Genomic DNA, 17,169 nt, shown 5'->3' on the forward strand with positions numbered 1-17,169 from the left:
TACTGAGTGATATCACCCCCAGTACACTCTTCCCTACAGCCTGTATCCAGAGATTGTTGAATCCTACTGGTTCTCTCCATTCTACCAGGCTTGCATTGTGCTCACTACATCTCTGTTCTCCTCCATCTTGCTTTATAATATTAATATATAAATACCAACTGCCCAAGTAGCTTGGTTCCATTTTGGTTCAAGAGGAACTACTCCCTTTTGTACAGGCCCAAGTTGTCCTAGAGTGTTCCTTGGTGCCTAGCAAATTCAACCCCTTGCTACCTTGGAGGGCCTGGATTTTAATGTCCTACTTAGCAACAATTTAAATTTAACTTCCAGGGTTGCATAGCTATATTTCCTCATTACCCAAGCTCATTAACGTTTCCTGAAGATCTTGTTATAGGGGGGCTGATAACAGCACAGACATACATAGGAAAACAAGGGACAGTCATTGGTCCACCCATCTCAGTATTGTATACACTGACTGACAGCAGCTCTCCAGAGTTTCAGATGAAGAATTTTCCGAGTCCTACCTGGAGATGTCAGGGATTGAACCTGCAACCTTCTGATTGCAAAGCAGATGCTCTGCCATAGAATCTTCTTCTATATAGGAAGGGCCATTCCTTAAGCAACTATGCACTAAACTGCCACTGCGGTTCTACTGTGCTGGGAAATGGGGGCTGTCTTTGCAGTCAATGAACCACAGCATTCTGGTTCTCTATTAGAAAGTCAGAGTACGAAAACCCCTTTTTGCAATTTCTAACGAAGGGTTTTTTCCTGCTATTTTTTCTACATCCATATATTTGTTTATATCTGTGCAATGCAAAGTGACAGGGTGACTAGTATTTGAGGGAAAATATGCTATTTTCAGATCAGATACCAGCTGTCAAGTTAGATAGAGAGTATGGCATCAGAAATTTTACAGCCCAGTTCACAAAAATTTTATGTGTCTGCAACTCACCATTTTGTGTGAAATAGTTGCTTGTACATGCTTCGTATGGTGGGCTTGATAAGCGCTTGCATAAAGACCAATCAAATTTGGTCCTGGTTCAGAGTATTGTCAACACATTTTATCATGAAGATATGAGGAATTGGTTAGCTCCTTTTCTTATGCAAGCGAGACATTCAACCCGATCCTATTCAGATTTACTCCAAAGTAAGGCTCTCTGTGTTCAGTGGGGCTTTCTCCCAAGTAAGTACACATTAGCACGTATCTGCCTTTTGGTTCTCCATTGTGTTGAATAACTTGTCACTATTTAAAGCAAATGGAAATTAGGCAAAGGGCTTCAGATCTGATTTGTAATAACTGCCCCTTGCCAGGCCAAGGTGTTATTCTTTGGGGTATTTATTTCATTTCTGGTCTGCCATTATTGGTAGTGAAGCTGAAGGTAGTAGTATACAGGCAGGCTCCATCCAGCTAAATTCAGAGTCAAATTTGCTGGTTTCTTTTGTACTCTGAGCAGATCCCAAATTTGGCATCTAAGAATTTATTTTATTTTATGAGATTTTTCTATAGGAGGCAATATGCTAGTCAGTTGCATCTTATGTTGTCTTGTATGTGGCTGGGCCCTCAACCCCTAATTACAGACCAAAAAACATGAAGCTCCCTTATATAGCTCTGTAGCTAAGCTTGGCATTCCAGGCTTAATCCCTTCCATCTTCGGCTGTAACAATACCAGGGGCAAGAGGACAATGTTAGTCTCCAGTATTAAATGGAATAATCTAACCACAGACTTGTCACATCATGGTCCTGTCTGAATTTGCATAAACTGGAAGAGTGAATTGGCCAATGTCACATATCTAAAAATATCCCATGCTATCATCCAATTATCCACAAACTACAGTTGCGCTCTGATTATGTAAGAGTCTTTGGATGTTAATTCAACCCTCTTCAGAAACAGCAGCCTTTGGGCATCTGTAACTAGAGGGTTAGAGTGGCATCCTGTGACAATCAGCAAAGCAACACCAGCATGACTGTGAGGAATGATATGAAAAATATACCCTTTTCCTTGCACCATGTAGAGGATGGAATTGTAACTACACAGGGTCATTTACACCATGGAGGCATTTCTAAAATTAAATGGTAGCATCCATCATTCATGTATAGCTAACTCTGGTAGGTAGGTGGTAAGAAACTAAGGTAGCTGGCAAAGTTTTTCTTGATCACATTCAGACGTCTCAATCAGATAGCACAGTAATGGGAGCAGTGTACAAAAATGAGATAGCTGGGGGCACAGAACACAATCCAGAGTTGATGCCTTTGTCATGCTTCTCAATTCAACACAGCTCTATTGAGATTCACAGGATTTACTCAGCTTCATTCCCAAAACTAAACCCTCTTTAAAAAAAAAAGACAAAAAACAGCAGCCCTGGATTAATTGCTTGCAGCATCTTGACTATCTCTTTGTTTCCAAAGCTTCTTTTATTTTGTTTCTTATTGTGAGAGAGGATCATAAAGAGGGCAAGTACAGAAGGTAATAGAAATCGAGAGTCTGCTTGTGCTCCGCTCTCGTTTGGCCCATTAAAATAAAAATCTTTTATGTAGTTTACCTGATGGTGCTCAGAGCAACGATTGGAAAACTGCACTTCTTTGCAGCGTTGCCATTTAACCTACTTAAAATTAAGCCTTTTATTAGTCCGAAGAAGGCAGAAGGAAATAATAAGAGCTCAGAGATAGCAATTATTGCTGTTCCATTGTGTTTGGGTTTTATTATTATTATTAGATGTGCTCTATAGTGCTTAGCAGCTCACCAGCATCACCATATTGAGCAGTGCACAAAGTCTTTCCTGTCTTAACAGCACCCATGAAATGCTGGCTTTGTCTTAAGCAGTGTTATTCATATATGTGTGCGTGAATCTAGAGTCCCAGCAGTTGCCCAGAATGTGTTGCAGGCAACTCACTGGGAAGAGAGTTCAGTTAAAGGGATACATGGAGCTATGTGCTTGAAGCCATTAAGCTTTCTCAGTACGCTTCTAATGAGCTTATGATAGCCCTGCAAAATGACTGTTTTTACTCCATCCCTGGCAAATTACAGCATGTGAAAATTAAATCAGTGGGACCTGATAACAAGCTGTTCCTCCCCAAGTCTACTACTTCTTTTAAGAAGAAGTGAACAATTATGAAATACAGTAGCAGCACCATATTTAATTCATGCTCTGGGCTTCTAGCACAAGGTGCTTAGTTTGTGACTATTGTTATTTGCGTAACACCTCATATTACAGACTCTTCAGGTTACAGCTACTTAGGAACACCTCCAGCACACTGTTAATTTTTAGAACAGTGTCATGTTCCGTGTCTCGGCTGCAGTTTAGATAAATGAATAATTACATTTACACAGGGCTCGGAATCTGGAATATAATCAGAATAGCTGGTAGGGATGCATTACTTGTACAAATAGTACAAAGCCAAAGCCCTTACTGCTGTAGCAGCAAAATCCTATCCTAATGCTTTTGCATGTGATCTTGGATAATGTTGATTGTTTTGCAATGCTGTATCTCTGGATCATTTGGCCAACAGTAGAGTTCCCCTCTCTATTTTTTTATTATAAAAAGTTAGGGAGCCACTGAAAACCCATCAACCATAAAGAACCTGGAACCACCACTAGTTTCTTTATAGCTCATTCCAGGAGAGAAATGGGTTTGTTTGGCCAGATGGTGAGAAGGGTGCTTCAGATCTGCCCTAAAGACTATAATTGAATCAGTCGGCCCATGCTAGTGTTAATGAGTGGTGTTTCCATAATGATAAATATATGTCTGTTTTGCACACAGAAGATAAAGCCATTTCCTCCTCTCATTCTGCTCTAGGAGAAGAGTGGTGTCCCCCCTTTGGCACTCTTTTGGTACCCAGCCCTAATTGATGCTTCGAAAATCCTCTCCATATGCATCTTCAACAGAGTGATATGTGGTTTTCTTTTGTTCTTTCCCTTTTTTATATTTTAAGCGTGTAGTAAAGAGCTCTTTCTAAAAGCCAGCCTCATTTACTGTGCATACGTGAAACATCAGTGATGATTAGTAGAGACAGGAGATCAGAAAACCATGAAGCACTTTTGAAACCATGATAGGAAGTGACTCTCTCTAGCTGCTGATTTATTGATACTGACAACATTGTTTTTTCTTCATTTTTAAACAACTAAAAAAATACCTTCTTCTTGAGAGGGGATGAGGAGGGGGGAGTGCAGCCAAATGAGAAATAAATAATCCCATCCAACTCAGGGGCGATGAGGACCCTTGCTTCTGAAAGAAGCTGCATTAGAAGGACTTTTAACAAAAAATGAAAAGGTTAAAAATGAAAAACTTTCAAACATGCATATATATATATATATATATATATATATATATATATATATATATGTATTGCAGCCAAGTGCAAAGATCCAACCCAGGGGCTATTTTATTTCCATAAAAGCATGAGGCCAATACTATTCAACCTCTATCAACCCAAAGGTCTAGGAACAGCATACCTCTTCAAATCATATCTCCCAATCACTGCACATCAGTAAAATGCCTAATGTGGGCATTTGATTTTCAATTGCCCAAGGTACTTGGGAGGCATGGTTTTGAAGATGAACATTTGCCAAACCCTTTTAAAAAGAAAAACAACAAAAGCTAAGTTTTACTGGTTCTCAGACAACTATGTTGGTATATATTGAGTCCTATCACAAACAATGTACTGGGACCACACTGGAATCCTAGCACGCAGAGAGATGTTCCTATATCCACTCACCCTACCAAAAAATAAATAAATCACAAAAATGTTCTGGCAAGGGCTCCCAAAGATGCAATGTACAAGACAAAAGTATCTAATTTTAAAGACAACGTTATCAGAGACCTTCTGGTAACAAGCGGATAACAAGTCCAATTCATAACAACAACAATTTATAAATGTAATATATAAATGTGCACCCTGCCTAATTTTTGAAGAAATTCAAGTAATTAAGAAAGTTTAACAAAACCTTTTGGCAGCTCCCAAAGGAGGACTTATGGGTTTACCAGAAACATCACTGAACACTCTCTTCAAAGCTCTTTTCAACTTTCCATTACAGTACTTGTTGACTATTGGTCTTGTGCCCATATTTAGCCTTAGATGAAGTTTACCACCCATTTTGGGCTGCATTCCCAAGTAACCCACCTACAAGAAGACATGGTCCTGTCACACCAGGGGCCTCTGCTGGCCTCACACCATCCATGGACTGTCCCTCAAAGGGCTTTCCGCTTATTAAAACAATGCACTTTCAAGCCAGATATTTGACAAATCTTTCATGTGGCTCATTAAGAGTTGCCTTTGCAGAACTACGCTTCCACTTGATGCCATCAGCGGTCCTAGAGGGATGGTACAATGAAGAGAGACTCTGTTTATGTGGGCAACCATGGTTAGAAGACATTTGTCATTTCTTACTGCAATGTCCACTATGTACAGACCCAAGAAACTGATTTATAAAACCCCTGTTCATGAAGGAAACAAATTTAACCAGGGCAGAGAGGGTGAAATGGCTGCTGAGTGATACTGATGATTTTGTGACATAAGTAGCTCTCACAAAAGAGCTCTCTATGCCTTGGTAGCTAGGAAGATTAGGAGGAAAGAACTGGATGAGCTAGTAGTCAACTGCAAAGGGGACTCAGAGATCTTATTTGCACATTTTGTTTGAGAATTTCCTTTTATTCTGTGTGGCAATGAATTTTGGTGGATTTGATCGTGGTTTTACTGCATATGTAGTGACTGCTGGTTCTTGTTTTTTTTATTTCTTTGGATGCTGTTATGCCCTTTGGCTAGTGCAATAAAGGTTTGTGTAGAAACATCTTTGTGGTAACCATGTTGCACATATTTATGAAATCAAGAAGGAAATATGAGGAAGCAAAAGATCTTTTGACATATATTTGGTACTATGGGGTACTCTTCAGAGAGGGGCACATCAATGATCCCCTGATCCATGGGTTCCATGACAATGGAAAGTATCATATTATGAAATATTCTTCCAGCACTTAAGCTAGTCCCTTGACTAACCTGTGCCCCCACCAAATGTTGCTGGTCTCCAGCTCCCATCACCCCTGACCATTGGTCATGCTTGCTGGGCCTGATGGGAGTTGAAATTCAACAACATCTGGAGGCCCATGGTTTTGCTATCCTTGCTGTATGGAACCTTTGCCAGTCAATATGCCACTATATGTGTTCAAAACAACAACAGATGTGTGCAATCAATGAGAAGATACAACTAGTTTCCAAATATTTTAATAGATGATTGAAAAGTGGTAAAATTTTACTTCTCATGAAGGCCACTTCATATTGGACATAATGTACTTGTCAACAGGAAGATGTAGGAGGGAAGACAACTCTAAGAATGTTTGTGTGGTTGGAAATGTTACCGGGGTGATCACTGATTTCCTGTAATTAAAGGAAAGTGTTGATCAGGCCACTGCCTGAAAATATATTTTACTGTGGCTCTTGAATTTTGGTAGCTCTTGACTCGTGCACTTCCATATTTATGGAAGACATCTTGACTAAGTTAGCCACACTAGGTCCCATAGAAATTAATGTGAAAAGTTAGTCATACATTACTTAAGTTTCATTCTCAAAGGGAATTTCAGGCAACTAATTTAGTCAGGATCTAATTTCTTGATTCTTTAACCATTTTACTACTTGGTATCATGATAATGAATGATGGCCTCATGCTTACAGCATGTCTTCACCCATTTGGAACACCTGTGCTGTTGTTAACTAATCCACTGCGTATTAAAGGAACCATTTTTACTCTGCTGTCATAGAATCATAGAATCATAGAGTTGGAAGAGACCACAAGGGCCATCGAGTCCAACCCCCTGCCAAGCAGGAAACACCATCAGAGCACTCCTGACATATGGTTGTCAAGCCTCTGCTTAAAGACCTCCAAAGAAGGAGACTCCACCACACTCCTTGGCAGCAAATTCCACTGTCGAACAGCTCTTACTGTCAGGAAGTTCTTCCTAATGTTTAGGTGGAATCTTCTTTCCTGCAGTTTGGATCCATTGCTCCGTGTCCGCTTCTCTGGAGCAGCAGAAAACAACCTTTTTCCCTCCTCTATGTGACATCCTTTTATATATTTGAACATGGCTATCATATCACACCCTTTAGTCAGTTTAAAGCCCTCCTGATGAGGTTTCTGAGATTTTTGGCAAAAACATTCCTCCCAACTGTTGTGAGGTGCAGCCCATCGCTTGCCAGAAGTCCATCTTCAAGAAACTGCAGTCCGTGATCTAAGAATCCAAACCGTTCCTGTTTACACCATTTGCGAAGCCAGCTGTTCACTTCTACTATTTTTCGCTCTCTCCCTGGGCCACGTCGTTCAACTGGGAGGACAGGTGAGATGACAATTTGTGCATTTAATTGCTTCAATTTCCTGCCCAGAGCCTCGTAGTCTCTTTTGATCTTCTGGAAGCTATTGCTTGCAGTGTCATTGGTTCCCACATGAACCAAGAGGAAGGGGTATTTGTCAGTGGGTTTTATGATTCCTTGGAGTCGTTCAGTTACATCTTGGATCTTAGCCCCGGGGAGACAGCACACTTCCCGAGACATCTTGTCAGGCCCACAGATCACTGCTTCTGTTCCCCTCAGTAGGGAATCTCCTATCACCACTACACGCCTCCTCTCAGGTTTGGTCAGGGTTGTCCGTTCCAAGGTCGCCTGCACATTCCCTGAGGACTGACTTTGCTGCTCACCTTCATATACCTGATCGACTGTAACGAGGGAGAGATCCTCAAATGGAGTCTGCTCTTCGTCTTCCATTCTAGGGGAGAGGACCTCAAAGCGATTGTGTATTTCTAAACAATCAGAGCGAACCCTGGGCCTCCTACTTCTTTGAGTCACGTTTCTCCGTATATCTGGCTCCTGTGTTGGTGAACTAGCCTCCTTCTCAGGGGAGTCCCCTGTCTCCTCCTTGGTGGAGACGGTGTGCTCTGTTGCTTCGAAGAAGAGCTCCAGCTCTCTAATTCTTTGGAGCGTAGCTACACGTTCCTCCAGTTGCTGGACTTTGTCTTTTAAGAGGGCAATCAACATGCAATTGCTGCAGGTAAAGCTGCCTGCAACCTTTGGCAAGATGGCAAACATTGCGCAGGAACCGCAGGCGACTGCAGCTGTTCCCTCACCCTCCATCTTGAGAACGTGTCATAGGGGGTGGCTACAACGGTCCTCCATCATAAAAAGTGTGAAGACAGGACAAATAACTCCCCCCCAAAAAAACCTAGGTCTCCCCCAACAAACGTTTGAGGCTAGCTCCCCTAAATCTAAAAGATGGATCAAACTGCGCGCGCTGCTAGGCACACGCCACTGCCCTGCAAGCTCTGATAAGCTCCTCCCACAGCTAATCCCTGCCTCAATAGAAACACTGCCCCCTCTGACCTTTGCACAGGGAGAGCAGCTAATCAGCCACAAAGAAACACACACACAAGAAAACTCTTTTGCTCCTTCTTCAGCTGCTGCCCTGCAAGCTCTGATAAGCTCCTCCCACAGCTAATCCCCTGCCTGAACAGAAACCCTGCCCCCTCTGACCTTTGCACAGGGAGAGCAGCTAATCAGCCACAAAGAAACACACACACACACACACACACACACACACGAAAACCCTTTTTGCTGCTTCTTCAGCTGCTGCCCTGCAAACTCTGATAAGCTCCTCCCACAGCTAATCACCTGCCTCAACAGAAACCCTGCCCCCTCTGACCTTTGCACAGGGGGAGCAGCTAATCAGCTGCAAAGAAACACACACGCCAGAAAACTCTTTTTGCTCCTTCTTCAGCTGCTGCAAGTAACCTCTGTATAAATTCATCCAAAGTGCTGGTTACTACCTTTAAAAACAAAAATGGCTTAGGATCAGGTTATCTAAAGGACTGCTTCTTCTTATGCTTTAAGATATGTTGGATAATTTTTCCTGTGAGTCTCAATTTAAGATACATGGTTGATGCATGATAAGGCCTTCCTTCCTAGTAGTTACACCTAAGTTTTGGAACTTTCTGCCAGGGAATCCATATATATATATATATATATATATATATATATATATATATATATGGCATTTGAACTATTGTGTTCTTGATGTTTGTTGCATACGGCCCCCCCTCCAAATCTATGATTTTCTGTTATCCCTGCCTATACTATTACCGTAATACAGTGACTACACTATTAGCTGTGCTGACTGATGGTTCTTAAATTTTAAATTGTGTGCAACGTCAAGTGTTTCTTTAGAAACAGAAAAGGAGTACTGAGATTTCAAGCAATCACAGAGTATATAAATTCAAGTTATTTTTTCAGGACAGCAATGCCGCTCACTGGATATATTGTTCCAGTAACTGATTGTTTTCATCTTTGTGAAATGTATAGCTGACAGATTATAAATGTGATGCTTTATATTGTTTGATAGCTCTTAATACAGACTTTTCAATATATTACTAGTTTTTGGTGTTTCATAATATTTTTGGATGGAAATCTAAGTGCAGTCAAGGGCCCACCCTTTCCCTTTTGTTTGCATTTTCCCCAAAGCCGGTCACTCCATTACTACCTGGCCTGCATCCAAAGCTGACTAAGGTTCAAGGCATCCACAAGACAATATTTGAGTGTACATGATCTGGACATATGTTGCCTAATGAAATCTGTAGGCTATAAACTCCCCTAACACCATGTGAGGAGCTGTCCAGAAATTTTTCATGGTTCTTTGACTACTTTCTGAAGTAGTGCTGTGTGAACAAATGACGTTGGCAATATATTTTTTTATCTGTTATAAAAATGTGTATTCACTTTGCCAATTGTTTAGTGAAGAGATATTATCCAGTGCTCAATACAGATCCTCATATAGTTAAGGAAAACTCTGCTGACTGCATGCTAGTCTCTACCAAATGAGGTTTTGATTTCATTATGTGCAAAAAAGGAATGAGTAATGTCAAGAATAGAAATGAAACTGTACATCTAAAAATAGTCCAGATGTCTGTTGAGAAGCATAGACACTTCTATGATGTGCCAGTATGAGAAAGAGAAAGAATATTATCATCTCTCACCATGTAAAAAGCAAGCAAATACCATAGCACATGCTTTGGTCATATGAAACATCTGCAAGCTGCCCCATTCCAGTATAGTGAAATGAGTAATTCTATGCCTGGCTGAAACAATTAAGTCTCTTCTCCCCCCACTCTCAGGAACATAACTATCTCTATCTGCCAAAGCAAGTATGTCACCCACAAAGAAAGAAACTGTATAGCACAACACCATGAGATTCAGCCAGGGAACATATATGATTTTCATAAACGTGTCTGGTACTATGGCTTGCAGTTATCCGACAGGCAATCTGTTGTATAATAAACAGCTTTTGTGGCTCCTGGCCAAGCCAAACATTGTCTACAAACTGAGCAGTGCTTCTGCACATTTGAAAGTGCAGTACTCTAGTCAAAGCATCACAAAACCTGTATTGTTTAATAGTGGCCTTAGGCACTGATTCTTCAATCCTTAACCTAAATTTGTATGCAATGGGAGTTATTAGACTCAACCCCACCCCTTCATCTAGCTTGCTTTGTTCTGTGTGGAAACAGGAACAGGAACAAGCACATCTCACCTTCCTTTCTATCTATCCGCAAAACCTCAAAGACCACCTCTCCGCATATGAACTGACCCAGACCCTGTGATCAGAGGCCCTTCTTTGGGTGACTCCTCCACAAGAAATCTGGAGGGTGGCAACACAATGACAGGCCTTCTCTGTCGTGGCTCCTCATTTGTGCTATGCTCTCTCCAGGGAGGCTCACCTGGGGCCTCCTGGGGCGCGCATGTGCAGAAGTGCTCTGCCACGCCGCTTGCATGCGCAGAACAGGCACCTCTGGTTGCAAAAACCTTGGGATCCGACCAGAGCTCCAGAATGGATCCTGTCCCTAAATGGAGGTACCACTGTACAGCTTTTGTTTTTGTTTATACTATGTATTTTGCGTTTTGCGTTTGTGTTTTTATGCTGTAAACTGCCCTGAAATCTTCAGATGAACAGTGGAATACAAATTTAATAAATAATAATGATAATAATATACCTCCTGGAATACTTACTACAGGGCAGTTAGCGGCAGCTGGTCCCGAGGCAGTGGGAGGATGCTCTCTTCGCCTGCTTCCCTTCCTATGGAAACCTCTGTGGTATGGGGATCTGTAGCTTAAAGGGAAAAGTTCCACTGTGCATGTCCAAACTCATGGGCATACTATCTCTTTGGACCCTCGAGAGATTTGGATTTATATTAAACTAGAACAGCAGGAAGCATTGAGCAACAATGTTTGACATGTTGTTCTTTTTTGGGGGGGGGGGTCAATTGTTCCTTGTCTCAAAAGAACAGTGAATTGTTTTACTAATCAGTCAAGTTTATTCTCAAATAATTAGTGTCAAAGCTCACCTGAGAGGAATGTTTATTCTGTAAAGCTGTGGGGGTCTGCCACAGGCAATAGCTCTTTAAAGCTTAGTGGTCTTATAGTCAGATTGGTTCACTCCCCAAGGTCTGGCATCTGGTTTACTATTCTTGCCAAAGAAGTCAGTGTGCTAATGCATTGTGCAAAATCAGACCTATGGAGCATTATTTGCATGCTGCCTCAGCGACGCTATGCACCTAAACATTGGAAGATTTTCTACATTTTTAAAACACTGCACATATTTATCTCTTTCTTCAGAATGCACTTTTACAAGAAGGGCTGTTTCAGTGTCCCTAACTGAGGGCTGTTTCAGTGTCCCTAAAAATTCATTGTGTATTTGAACAGGAAAAGAATGTATTCTTCTCTCTTTGTTTTTCTGCCATGCAGATGTATAGGCAATTTTGCATTATCAAAGTAGTCAATAATCCCAGCCTGCAATTGTTGGGGAGAAAAGTCCATAATTTGGGCACCACATCCTAGAAACCCTTTCTCTGGTTGCCACCTGCCTTCAGATGGGAGGTTTTAAATTGTGTTTGTGTGTATGTGTGTGTGTGATTTTTTAAAAATAATTTTAATATTACTTATGAAACCGCAGTATATAATAATAAATAAAATAATTAAGGGGACTCCTGGCCTTGGTCTGTGGTTGGTTGCTATAGGAGCAAGTCTACTCAGTGCATGGCTTTAAATAAAATCACCAGAACTTTGAATGCATTTCCAAAAGAACTTGGAGCCAATAATGGCTTTTGAAAGAATTATTTATAGCTACATTTTCAGGTAACATTTTGAAGAATAATTATTGATTTCTTTTGGACTATTGTGAATAAAATCTTTGTTTTGCAATGCAGTGTTCATGTGGAGAGAGAGGGGGAGAGAGTCAGGCTTCAGTCTTTATATTTTTCTAATTACATCAAAGATGGTTCTTTTGTTGCCAGAGTGTTTTATTTTAGGAATAATGTTCTTTCTGTGGTTTCATTAGACAACTTTGATTGTTCTTGACATTGCACAGCAACAAATTAGCTTCTAATTTCATTTTATACTAGTCTACTTGAGATCAGCTTAGATGAGGCTGGTTGAGTATTTTATAAGCTTGCAGTAATTAGCCTTCTTTCATTTTTAATTATTAACATTTTTATTAAAACAATATCAATACATATATTCTAACAAGTAAAGCTTAAAGACATTGGGATTTTCTCTTGAATTTACCCAAGCTGCAACAAAACATGTCTTTCCCGTATGAGTCTCTACAGCCACCAGCAGGTGCTGCAACTTTCCAACGGTTTGACTTCACCCCTAAAGGCACACTCCTCCATTGTCTCCCTAGACGGATGGATGTGAACAACAACAAAACTTGAGGACATCACAATTCGGTTCTTCAATAGATAGTAAGCATCAGGAAGTGTTCAGGACAAACCATAATTTCCATCCAATAGAGAACCTACATATTGTTCCAAACAAATGCAATGTTTCCCAACCTGTGGTTCTTGACCCCCAATCAGGTCATGAAACCTTTGCAAGTGGGTCATGGGCTTTATAAGTAACCCCCCAATAAATATTGCTTGTAATCCTTGGCTCTTACAACTTTCTGGTTTTTTAGCATATTAAAATGCTATGTTGACACTTCAAACTGAATGTCAGAAAGATTCGAGTTCTACTTTTTAGCAGTTGGGAACCACTCTCTGGCAGCAGACAAAACTCAAGGTACTCTTATTTTTGTCCTTTCCGTGTGCAGCATGGGGTGCAGAGCTTTCGAGCTAAACTTACTACCGCTGCAAAAAGACTGAGTGTGGATATTATTCCTGCTTAATTATTCTCTGGTACTCTGCTGTCTCTCTGGATCCTGAGAAAATAATTCTGCCAATTTCAGGCACTCTGCAGACTGCCTTGAGATAATAATAATAATAATAATAATAATAATAATAGTAATAATAATAGTAATAATAATAGTAATAATAATAATAATAATAATTTATTTATACCCTGCCCATCTGGCTGGGTTTCGCCAGCCACTATAAAGCCATTCCACAGTAGTCATTTTACAGGTTTATGCCTATGCATACCAATTGCTAGGAATCATGGCTGGGCAGAGTACTGTTGCACTCATAACCAGCTTGCAGGTTTCCCACAGGCATCTGTATGGCCACTGTGAGAAGATGATGCTGGACTAGATGGGCCATTGGCCTGATCCAGTAGGCTCATCTTGTGTTCTTATGTTCTTAGAAGTAGTGGTTTTTTTTAAAAAAAGCCGTGTCATGGTGCTTTTATGCACACTGCAGACAGTCTCTATGGTTGTCTGTGCTTCTAATGTCATGACATGACTTCCTCCCATGTGCATTTCTAGGCAGACAGGTGAGAGAAGGGATGAAGAAGAAATTCATTCTGCACCTCCCCAAACAATATGCAAACCGAAATTCAGCTATTCATGAAAATTTGCACTCTCTGAATTTTGTGATGCAGTTTTCCAACCAAATGAATTGTGCAGAAAATGGCATATATTAGGGAGAAGTTTGCAAAATAAAATGCATATGTTAGTGAAAACAACTGCAAAATTGCATTATGTTAAGGAAATTGCAAAAATGTGAATTTCAGGCAAAATTGCGTTTAGAAATACATACAAGAGGAAAATGTCCGCTAAACTGCTGACAAATTTCCATGAAGTTTAAAAAAATAAAATTTAAAAATTACTGATATGGAAATGTGAACTGAATTTAAGCCTGGAAAGCTGATAAACTGAAAGGAACCAACACTGACAGATTTGTCCATCCCCAGTAGAGAGCAGTGCATGGATGCTTGAAAAGGCAGAATCCACACACATCCCCTGGCTATCATGAATGGTTAACAAATATACACCAAAGCCTTGTAACCAGAGAATCTGCCCTTGCCCAGAATTCCCAGCCCGGTTCATCCAGATATGGGGGAAGATTCCTTTTCACCTCTGACCCACCCCCATAAATGGCCAGAAAAATTGAACAAAAGCAATGCACCCCCACTAGTGTTTCTACTGAAGTGAAAGTGAAGCCTTTGCATATGGAGAAAGGAGTGCCCAGGCACTCAGAAGAGTAAAATTTTGTATTAAATAGATTTTAAGTTTGACTTCAGATTCTTCCTTAATCATCCTGCATGCAATTTATAACCTTATGAATCATTATAACTTCCTTTTATTTCATATAACTGTTACTGTGAATATGTATCAGAGCCTTTACCTGGATCATGCCAAGAATCACATAATTAGGTCCAGCTAAAAGGAAGATTAAATAGTTTGAGCAGCTCTAAAGGGACAAGCTTTTCCTTTTCAATTAAACTTTGGAAAGTTGAGTAACTGTGAGCAATAAGTAGAAATATTTCAAATGTTGTAAACATCTGATGATAATTGTTATAAAATCTGTGCCAAGAAAAAAGATGCTGAAGACAACTTTCTAGGGAACTTCAAACACCTTATGATGAAAGTCAGTTTTCTTTCTTGATCTGAGCTAGAAGAAAAATTAGTAATTCTGTGCACGATGAAAAATGAGCATTCAGTATCAATAATAGTAAAGGAAAAGGAAAAAAGCGCCAATCGTTTTTGGACAGGCACTGCAATTTGTGTGAACAGTTCTTTTGCATTCTGATATTTAATAAAATATACTAATGGATTATACAAAACAGAAATTTCTGTAGAAAACCTAGTAGAAGATTTATATCACAACTGTGGTCCTGTTTTAGTGAAAATAAAAATAACATGTTGGGAGACTGCTCTTCTGATGACAAGTGTATACAGTTATATTTCACCAGATGCTCATTCCCTAGAATTTCCTCCCCCCCGCCCCCGCTTCTCAAGATATAAGACCATATAAATAGCAATCTTGTCAACAACCATCTAGAGCAGCTACACCTATAGTAGTTTATGACAGGAGATGCTGATTTCCTGCTCTCGGGTCTGTTCCTGGACCACATTAATATAATGGGGCATTTGCAATTGATTACACAAAGTGAGAAGCCTCATTTCAGATGAGCATTTTTAATATGAAATTATTTATTTATGAAGTGATGGAGATTCCCACAGCAGCCCATGGATCAAGGCAAATAAAAGTGAATAAAAGATACAGACACTGCATTCCTACACCTGACTGAAGAGAAACATTGTCATTAAACTGGGCCACAGCTTTGAAGATATGCAGAAGGGGTAGGCAGTAGAGACAGTAGCAGTAGGACCCCACTGATTTACTCTCTGTGGCACCATGGCAGTTTGTCAAGGTGGGCAGCTGGTAACCTGCTTTCTGTTGCACTATGGCACCATCACTGAAGGTGATGACAAGGTGGTATTGCAGCTGCCAACAAAATGGGGATCAGGTGACACCAGGGACCAATAGAATCTCCTGAGCCTAAAAAGCTACCAGCTCTGACCTTCCTCTGAGCAACTAACTGCTCAGGCATAGATTAAACTATTCTAGGCTTGCCCATCCCTCCTTCCATTGGCTTGACCACTTGTTTCACGGCCTGCTTGCATCCAGACAACCAGCTCTGTCAGGGTGAGTATTAACCCAAAGTATAAGCAAAGAAGCTACCATAAAATAATTTTTGTCTTCCGGTCCAGGTTCGGATCTAGCATTCCTTTGTGGAAGAGACAATAGGAAATTAGTGTAGGGGAATGGATTAAACGCCCCCTCCCTCAGCACTACTGCTCCAATCAAATTCAGAGTGCACAGCTGCTACCTTAAAATGGGAAAAAATAGGCCCTATGCCATGTCATTTGGACCCTCCAAGCTGATGTTGGCCCTGTGTGAAGCACAACCTCCCGGAGCTTAGCTGGTGTGCACTTTCCGACGCAGCATCCCCCAGTGATTAAGCCAATGACAAGGTGAGGTAGGAGGAGCATGGGGGAAGAAAAGAGGTTCTTTGTTTCTGACATGACCTCTTCCTGATACATTATCCTAATAAGGAGGGAAGGTGTGCCTCTCTCTCTCTCTCTCTCTCTCTCTCTCTCTCTCTCTCTCTGTGTGTGTGTGTGTGTGTGTGCATAGAGGAAAGAGAGTGCCACCAGCCCCTTGGTGCCATTAGAGTTTGGCATAGTTTGGGAGCCCCAGATGGAGGAGGAGGAGCTTGAAGGCTGGCACTCAGGAAAGGAGGATGGAAGTTCTATACCCTCCAACATTTATCTGATGGAAATAGGGACGTCCCATTCCATAATGATAATTCTACTATTTATACCTCACCCATCTTACTGGGCTGCCCCAGCCACTCTGGGCAGCTTCCAACACATATAAAAACACAATAAAACATTAAACATTAAAAAAAAACCACCTTCCCTATACTGGATTGCCTTCAGACTGTTTGGGAGTCAAATAACTCCATACCCTCCAACATTTCTCCAATGAAAATTGGGACATCCTACCATACCCTCTAACATTTTTCCAATGAAAGTTGGGACGTCCTAAGGAAATGCGGGACATTCCGGGATCAAATCAGAAACGTTTCTAAATCAGGGATGTCCCCAGAAAATAGGGACACTTGGAGGGTCTGAAGTTTCCCCTTTCCAACTCTAGATGTCAGAGATAGGGAAAAGATCTGTTGGCTCTCTCCACTGAGCATCATTGCAGAAGGGGGAGGACTTCAACCAGTCAGTGGCAGAGGCTGAGCAGGAGGAAATGGCAGTGGAGCTGGTGCTTGAGATCCAGGCGCTGCTCCCATAGGTGGGATCTGATGTACATTAGCACTCGCAGCAGTCTCATAACAAAAAACAGTCTCATGAGTGTGCTCACCGTGCCTGGTCTTTAAGAGTTTGGCAGGATGGACATGGGAATTGTTGCAGCATT

The 17,169-nt window shown here is 41.0% G+C and overlaps 1 long non-coding RNA gene across 1 annotated transcript; it reads right to left on the reverse strand.

Annotated features, from left to right (window-relative positions):
* Positions 1 to 7,864: 7,864 nt before the first annotated feature.
* Positions 7,865 to 8,702, reverse strand: LOC128416881 (uncharacterized). Its single transcript, XR_008331331.1, has 2 exons — positions 8,396 to 8,702; positions 7,865 to 8,270 (listed from the first exon to the last, which is right to left on the reverse strand). It is a non-coding gene; the product is annotated as an uncharacterized LOC128416881 (long non-coding RNA).
* Between the last annotated feature and the right edge of the window lie 8,467 nt (positions 8,703 to 17,169).

The sequence above is a fragment of the Podarcis raffonei genome, chromosome 7 (assembly GCF_027172205.1).
Source record: "Podarcis raffonei isolate rPodRaf1 chromosome 7, rPodRaf1.pri, whole genome shotgun sequence".
NCBI classification, from domain to species: Eukaryota; Metazoa; Chordata; class Lepidosauria; order Squamata; family Lacertidae; genus Podarcis; species Podarcis raffonei.